This window comes from Equus caballus, chromosome 6, assembly GCF_041296265.1.
Source record: "Equus caballus isolate H_3958 breed thoroughbred chromosome 6, TB-T2T, whole genome shotgun sequence".
Lineage (NCBI taxonomy): Eukaryota > Metazoa > Chordata > Mammalia > Perissodactyla > Equidae > Equus > Equus caballus.
The window spans coordinates 37,832,323-37,839,513 of record NC_091689.1 but is presented as its reverse complement, the minus strand read 5'-3'; the positions used below and the strand labels follow the sequence as shown (position 1 = coordinate 37,839,513).

At 33.5% G+C, this 7,191-nt stretch overlaps 1 non-coding gene and 1 pseudogene across 1 annotated transcript; both read left to right on the top strand.

Annotated features, from left to right (window-relative positions):
* Nucleotides 1-1,598: 1,598 nt before the first annotated feature.
* LOC138924896 (olfactory receptor 4C16-like) lies at nt 1,599-2,524 on the top strand (annotated as a pseudogene).
* A 2,182-nt stretch (nt 2,525-4,706) lies between these two features.
* On the top strand, nt 4,707-4,836 carry LOC138924920 (small nucleolar RNA SNORA18). The gene has a single exon (XR_011440267.1). It is a non-coding gene; the product is annotated as a small nucleolar RNA SNORA18 (small nucleolar RNA).
* The last annotated feature ends 2,355 nt before the right edge of the window (nt 4,837-7,191 follow it).

The window sequence follows — 7,191 nt, the reverse complement described above, 5'->3', positions numbered from 1 at the left end:
CAAATGAAAAGTCATACAGTCAAAGGGGTGGCCACAATTATGGAACTTAATTTCAAGTACAAATATTTCATGATGGATCACTCTTTCAAATTAAGAAGGAAAGAATGAGCTTATTGTTTTGATTAAGATACTAAGGATCAGTTTCCTCATAGTTGAAGATCTTTGTCAAAAGTTTCATAGTGCAAAGAGAGTTTTTTAAAAATCTGGTATCCTAATATAAATTACTTCACCAGGCACTTTCCTGAGAGTAGTTTTTGGTTTGGAGGAACATAAGGTATATTTCAAGTGGGCTCAGGAGAAGAAAGTTTACCAAGCGAGAGGAAAAGATGTACAAGGGAAATTTGCATCTGTTTACTCTATCATAGTCTGTGCTTTGGCCACTTACAACTTTCAAGACAGTGTATTGAAGGATGGAAGAGGAACACAATGAGATACATAAGCCTTCCAAATTTTTCACGTGCATATAGTCCCTTTCAAAATTATCTTGAAAAGAAACATGTAGGTAAAAAGTTTTCTTCTTAGAAGTGCAGGCAGTGATAGTATTCCTTTCTAAGCTTGAAAAAAGAGAAATATGCATTGAAATAAATTAAATTTCAAAGTTAAATCATCATTGACTTAGCCAGGACAGAAATAAATTGAATGAAGTCAGTTACTGACCGTCTACTACTCTTGTTGTCTAAAATTATATCTCGTTCCCTCCTCTGAATCTCTGGTTTGTTACAAGAACAAAGGAATTTTCAGGTGCTTGGATAGTACAAACTCTACTGGAGATTAAAACCATCATCTGATCCTACATGAACTGCTTGGTGTCCTCCCAAAATCACTTCAGGTGTAAAATGTTTAAGTTAAACACTTGAATTATGAAAACAAGAACTGTTGAGTTATAACACCTCTCTTTCATTTATATGCAACCTTAGGGACTTTGGGTCCTCTAAGGGGTGTCTTTCTGAAGTGGGAAAAAGAAAAATGTAGAAATAAGGATATTTGAGATATTGCCAACTATTAAGGAATATTCACTTCTCTACATTAGTATATATCAAATACTAAATATCATAAGAGCACCACAAGGTAACATCATATTTTTAGAGAATATAAGTACTTCCTGTTTCTCTTTTCAAGCTCTAATATCTGGAAATGGGCATCCAGTGAAGGGAAGCATAATATATATTAAAAAATAGACATTTCTAGAATTATGTGTAACAAATATACAATGATAAATATATGTGTAAAGAAGATATTCTTTATGGGTAGGGGCTGGGGTATAATTTTCAATTTATATTATGAACTTCCAAAAGTAGTCAGATATATCCAAAATCCCAAGTGATACACCATCCGAATATGGATGCCAATTTATTAAATATGGAAAAATCATGAAATTAATAATAAAATGGAGCCACATTACAAACCGTGGAATAAAGTGTTGAGGTGAGTTACTAAGAAGCAAAAGCTAAAATGCCCATGATAAGGAACATTTATTTTTGTTAAAATATTCCATAACATCATATATCACACTATACGTTACACATACAACCCTGAATTAATTCCCTTATTTTTTGCAGATGAACCATTTCACACTCCTTCTTCTCATTCAAGAAATCATGCAGCTAAATAATAATGTGACTGAGTTCATTCTGCTTGGGTTAACCCAGGAACCTGTTAGGAAGAAAATAGTGTTTGTCACTTTCTTACTTATTTGGGGACTTTGCTGGATAACTTTCTGATTATTGCTACCATCAAGACCAGCCAGGCGCTTGGAAGTCCAATATACGTCTTCCTTTTCCACTTATCTTTATCTCATACCTTCCTCTCTACATCCATAGGCCCTAGAATGATTGTGGATGCCCTTTTGAGGAAGACCACTATTTCTTTCAATGAGTGCATGATCCAAGTCTTTTCATCACATTTCTTTGGCTGCCTGGAGACCTTCATCTTAATTATCATGGCTGTTGACTGCTATGTGGCCATCTGTAAGCCTCTATGCTACACGATCATCATGAGCCATCAAGTCTGTGGTGCATTGGTGACTGTTGCCTGGGTGGGGTCCTATGTACATTCTTCAGCTCAGATTTCTATGGCCTGGAGTTTACCCTTCTGTGGTCCCAATGTGATTGATCACTATTTCTGTGACTTGTAGCCTTTGTTGAAACTTGCCTGTGCAGACACCTACATGGTCAATCTACTCTTGGTGTCCAACAGTGGGGCCATTTGTACAGTGAGTTTTGTCATGGTGATGTTCTCGTATGTTATCATCTTGCGTTCTCTGAGAAACCACAGTTCTGAAGTGAGGAAAAAAGCCCTCTCAACCTGCATTTCTCACGTCATCGTGGTCATCTTGTTCTTTGGTCCTTTCATATTTTTATACACACAGTCTGCAACCACCTTCTCCATGGACAAGATGATAGCTGTGTTTTATACAATTGGAACACCTTTGTTCAATCCTCTGATTTATACACTGAGAAATGCAGAAGTGAAAAATGCCATGAGGAAAATATGGAACATGAAGTTGATCTCAGGTGACAAATGATTAATAGAAGTTTCAAATTTTCTTTATCATTAGGATTGATCAAACAAGTCCATAGGGAATATCTTCCTCTTATTGTATAGTTAACATAATCCTAAAGTGGGGCATAAGAAATAGTTTCTTCAAGAAGATAGGCAATATGAACACATATACTGATTAACATTGATTCAATTTTCTATAGAAAAAGAGACAGCCCAAGGTAGAAACAGTCATGTAAGACATATGCTTTACTCTGCCTCTCTTGCCTGCCTAATAGCACTGTGTTTTGATCTAGTATTATCTCTGCCCTTCCTCATATTGATTCTTTGTGTTCTCTATTTATACTTACACTTCTATATGCTTATATCAACAGCCTGGCAAGGTTTCCTCCAAACTGTTCATTTATTAAATACTGTGGGATCATAATGTCTGACCATGAACCTTCAACTTGGTTGTTCTTCCTGACTCAAAGAAAGCACCAGATTTAAATAATTAACAGAAGTTTCATGTTGTAAAGGACAAGACATGTAATGTAGATAATCTCTCTTCTATGTCCTGTGGTTATACTTTGAATTATTATCATATGTTTAATAAGATCCTTCTAGAAGAGTGACATAACACTGTGAGAACATTCAGCCTTCTGAAGGAGTCTTTTTTATCTTACTAAGGTTCTGATTATTTAGGTTATACTCAATATTATTCTGTTTGTAAAAATTACTTTTTGCTCCTAAAATGATCCATTCTAATTTTGAGGAAGTTTTAAGTTTTCTCTTGAGTCATCCCAATTATAATAATTTGTTCATAAGATTAGGTTCTTATGATTATGGCATAGATGACCCAAATTAATATGGATATATTTATATGGCCTAGAAGAGTATATGCAGTTGATAGTAGGGAACTTGAAAATAAGAATTGATTAAAGAAAGAATATTGTAACCCAGAGGAGGATTTTTTATGCTTTGGAGCAGAAGAGTTACATCACTGATATGAATTATTTTAGTTAGATTGATATAATCCAGAAAAGAGAGTAATTTGAAGGAGACTGTGATATTTGAATGAAAATTATGTTTATGCAATGGAGATGGATATCACCATTTGTCACCATCCATCAACACCACAGACTAATTGTATGAACAGTAAGAATCTTCTGATTTCAATTTCTCTTCTTATTTGTATTTTTATCCGTAGAGAAAATTCAATGAGTATTTTTGTTTATTTGGAACTTGTATCTCTATTTATAAATTACTCAACTATATTAAGATTACTAGTTTTATATTAATTTTCTTGTACCAGGAGCTTTAGAATTTCTTTAGCTTGAGAAAATGATCATCTATTTCTCCATGTGGGAATGTAAAACTGTGAATTCCACAATAAACTCTAGTGACAGATTTTCAGATTCTATGAATTTCAAGGCTACTTCATCTCAAGGATGTATTATTGATCACAGCTGCTGGAGTTTGATTCTGCTCTTGTAAGCTTTGAAAAATAGTCAATTCCAGTTGGCATAGTTTTAGTTGATGTCTTCTTCTATTTCAAGGCATAGTAACTGTGAAAAGGGGCGTATATTGGATCCAATTTAGGTGCCTCCCCAGATACACTCTATCTAATATATCTTATGGACATACTTTTAACACAGAGCTTTCATGCCCACTGTTGCCACATCTCCTGCCCACAGAGATTATGGTCTAATTTTTGTCCAGGGTTTTATAATAAAAATGATAGAACTGTAAAGATGACTGAATGTGCAACCTCACCAGGAATTTTTTATTGAAGTCAGTATTCTGATAAGAAAAGAGTGGGAGTCTGAGATCTAGACAGACATAATTGTGCAGGGCAGGGTGAAAACCATGAAATCACAAATTATCTTGCATCCTCCTGATTATCGTAAGTAGCCTCCTCTCCCTTGAAAAAGAGGAAGGAACAGTTTTCCTTAGCCTAGACACCACGCCATTACCTTATTTGAAGAAGTTGTCATGCAATGGTATTTGCTTTCCTCGTGGGCTTCCTCCTACACCACTTATTGCTTCCAACCAGCTAACGAGGGGAAAGCTTCAAGAAAGTCTAAGCACCAATGTACATTCTTGCTGTAGGATAAAATGAAATGCATGAGAAAATTGCAGGACTTTGCTGCTAAGTACAAGTGTGAACCATGGGAGCACTTCATTATGGGAGATGTTAACACAGAATGGCAAAATATAAATCTTGGATTGAGGTCTATCCAATGGGGCTTTTTCTGTAGACTCACATTATTGGAAATGTCTCGTCAAGTAACTATGTGGTTTGCTTTACTCACAGAACTATCTGTTAGATCTGTGGGAAAGAACTACAATACAGAGTTCCTAAAAGTATAAAAGACCCAATAGTTGACTTTTTTTAATCTTAGGTATTGACAGTATCTTAAATATCTGTACTATTCTTTGGTGTGGAAGCTTAGGAGTGAATATGATTTGAACTTAATTCATATTTAGAAGACCCTAAAGTAAATTTCTTGAAGAAATTAATTCCCAAAGTTTCTAGGTGGGACATTTTTGAAGTGTGTCATCAGTATATCCATATTCAAGTGGAGATAAAATAAACTCAACTAAAAAATTGTGGGCTGACTAACATGACACCTGTGGATTAAACATGGGTTATATTTATTTGTTTATTTATTTTTGTCTTTTTACCATTCTTTGAAATGTTTATTACAAGTATTCTTAAAGACTTCTCTACATCCATTACAGAATGGTAAAACTTCCATTCGCTGATATAACACTGTTCTCAATGCATTTTTTAAATTCTTTCTTTTCTAAGGGAATCATATTATAATATATAAATACATCAACTTAACATATGCACCTTACATTTACACCACGTTATATGTCAGATATATTTCATCTAAAAAAAAAGCACAGGCTCTTTGTAAAAGGGCAGTCGTGTAGATGAATCTTGACTCAAATTTTGGAGGAAATAAAGTAAGCTTGATGGGCTGTGGAAGGAATCATATGTAAAATTCCCTAAATAAAAATGTATTGACTTTAACCAGCCAGAAGAAATGATGAAATTCGGCCATTTGTGACAGCGTGGATGGACCTTGAGGGTATTATGCTGAGTGAAATAAGTCAGAGGGAGAAAGTAAAATTCCATATGATCCCACTCATAAGTAGAAGATAAAAACAACGACAAACAAACACATAGCATTGGAGATTCGATTGGTGGTTACCATGGGGGAAGGATGGGGAGGACAAGAGGGGTAATTAGGCTCACATGTGAGGGGCTGGAATATGATTACTTTTCAGGTGGTGAACATGATGTAATCTACACAGAATTTGAAATATATTATGATGTACATCCACAAATAAATAAATAAGAAAAAAATAGGTGTTAATCACTATAAACTTCCCTCTTACCAATACTTTTGGGACATCCTATAATTCCTGGTATGTTATGCTTTCATTTTAATTCGTCTTAGACATTTTCCAATTTCCGTTTGATTTCCTCTTTTGTTCAATGGTTATTCAAGAGTGTTTTATTTTAATTTCAATGAATTTGTGAATTTTTCTATTTTCTCTTGTTATTGATTTCTTGTTTCACTCTGCTGTGTTCAGAAAAGATATTTGGAATGATTTCAATCTTCTTAAGTTTGTTAAGACTTATTTCGTGCCCTAACATATGGTCTATCCTGAAGAAAATTCTGTGTGCTCTTTAAAAGAATATGTGTATTGCTACTGTTGGTGGAATGTTCTGGATGTGTCTGTTAGGTACATCTCACCAATAGTGTTCTAGTCTGTTGTTTCCTTATTGATTTTCTCTTTAAGTGTTCTGTCCATTTTTGTAAGTGGGATATCAATACATTCTATTGTTATTGTATTACTGTGTATTTATCCCTTTAGATCCATCAATATTCACTTTATGTATTTTGATCCTCTGATTTTGGATGCATATATATTTATATTTTTATAATTTCCTATGGAAATGACTCGTCGTTTGTAATGACTTTGTCTCTTTTGCTTATTTTATATTTGATAATGCTTTAGTCATCCTGCCCTCTACTGGTTACCAATTACATGGAATATCTTACTGTATCATTTCATTTTCAGTCTATGCGTGTTCTTAAATTTAGAATAGGTCTACTGTAGATAGCATATAGTTAGATTTTTTAAAAAATTTTTTAACATTGTGGAGCTTCCTCAAAACATTAAAAGTAGAACTACCATATGATCCAGCAATTTCACTTCTTGATATTTATCCAAAAAAAGCAAAAATGCTAATTCAAAAAGATATATGCACCTGCATGCTCATTGCAGCATTATTTACAATAACCAAGATATGGAAACAACCTAAGTGGTTGAATGGATAAAGAAGATGTGGCATACATATATACACACATATGCAAATATACACATATATATGCAAATTATCCATGATCAGTAACATCATTTAAGTTAATGCTTGCAATTATATAATAATATCTCAATTAAGGATTGTTTTCATACAGAAAACACAATCTTATATATATTCATTAATGGTATTTATATAGCATGGAAGAGTAAATTGTAAAAAACTTGGGTATATAAATATGTGGCTTAATAATATATACTTCTATTACATAATAAATTAGTATAAATAATTCAAATAAAATATTTTAAAACATGGTGATATGTCAAATTTTCCCTTGTGAACGTAACTTTTTAAAATAGAATTTATTTTTT